The following is a 1,470-nucleotide window of genomic DNA, read 5'->3' as shown; positions in this document are numbered from 1 at the left end:
TCGCTATTGGGGCGACCGAGGTGGGCAGTGAGAAAAGTCAATATTGGGGTGACAGAGGTGGGGTGAGAAAACTCAATATTGGGGCAACAGATGGGGGTGAGAAAAGTCAATATTGGGGCAACAGAGGTGGGGGTGAGAGAAGTTGCTATTGGGGCTCTGACAGAAGTGGGGGGTGAGACAAGTCGCTATTGGGGCGACCGAGGTGGGGGGTGAGAAAAGTCAATATTGGGGTGACAGGTGGGTGGTGAGACAGGTGGCTATGGGGGCGACAGATGGGGGTGAGACAAGTGGCTATTGGGGCGACAGAGATGGGGGGTGAGACAAGTCAATATTGGGGTGACAGAGGTGGGGGGTGAGACAAGTGGCTATTGGGGTGACAGAGGTGGGGGGTGAGAAAAGGCAATACTGGGGCAACAGAGGTGGGGGGGTGAGACAAGTCCCTTCACACCCACCCTTCCATCCCTTCCACACCCACCCTCCTCCCCAAACCCAACACTCAGTCCCTCCCCCACCCATCCCTCCGTCCCTTCCCTGCTAGAACCCTGCCACCTGGACCTTGCCCCCCACATCCCCGCTGGACAGCCCCTGGAACATGCCCCTCAGGAAAGCTCCAACGGGTAGTAGAACAATGCCAAAGGGATATTCGAAACTTTCGACCTGACGCCCTGGTTCACGCCTGTAATCCCAGCACTTTGGGAGGCAGAGGCGGGTGGATCACGAGGCCAGGAGTTCAGGACCAGCCTGGCCAAGATGGTGAAACCCCCTCTCTAGTAAAAATACGAACATTAGCCGGGCGTGGTGGTGGGTGCCTGTAATTCCAGCTACTCAGGAGGCTGAGTCAGAGAATTGCTTGAACCTGGGAGGCTGAGGTTGCAGTGAGCTGAGGTTGCACCACTGCACTGCAGCCTGGGGGACACAGCAAGACTCGTCTCAAAAAAAAACCCAGAAAACTTTCCTTTTCCCTCCACCTCAAAAAGCCTGCCCCAGCCCTTTTTCCCTTAAGGGAAGGACCACCAGGAGGAAGGGTTATTGGCTTGGTAAACGCCCCTTTAACCAGTTCAGAGGTTAGAAATCTAAAAAAAGAACTCACACCACTGTCAGATAACCCTTTTGGAGTCGTGGATCAAATTGACCAGTTTCTGGGGCCACAGCTGTACGCTTGGGCTGAATAAATGTCTCTCCTCGGTACTCTCATCTAAGGAGAAGAGAGAGCCATCATTCGCAGGCCACTGTGTTAGTCCCGGAGCGTGAACACCCCCCTGGTCAGAATGTCCTTGCAGCGGAGCGTAAATTCCCGCCCCGGGACCCTCGGTGGGATGACAACGTGACTCACCGAGAAACCACGAGCGATCTTGGAGATGATCATTAAAGGGGTTTGGGAATCAGATCCGCAAACCCGAAATACTTCCCGAGCATTTAACATACAACAAGGGAAACATGAAGGACCTGTGGAGGCTTTTTTTTTTTTTT

The sequence above is a fragment of the Colobus angolensis genome, unplaced genomic scaffold, assembly GCF_000951035.1.
Source record: "Colobus angolensis palliatus isolate OR3802 unplaced genomic scaffold, Cang.pa_1.0 Scaffold64, whole genome shotgun sequence".
NCBI lineage: Eukaryota > Metazoa > Chordata > Mammalia > Primates > Cercopithecidae > Colobus > Colobus angolensis.
Note: the sequence above shows the minus strand (reverse complement) of the source record.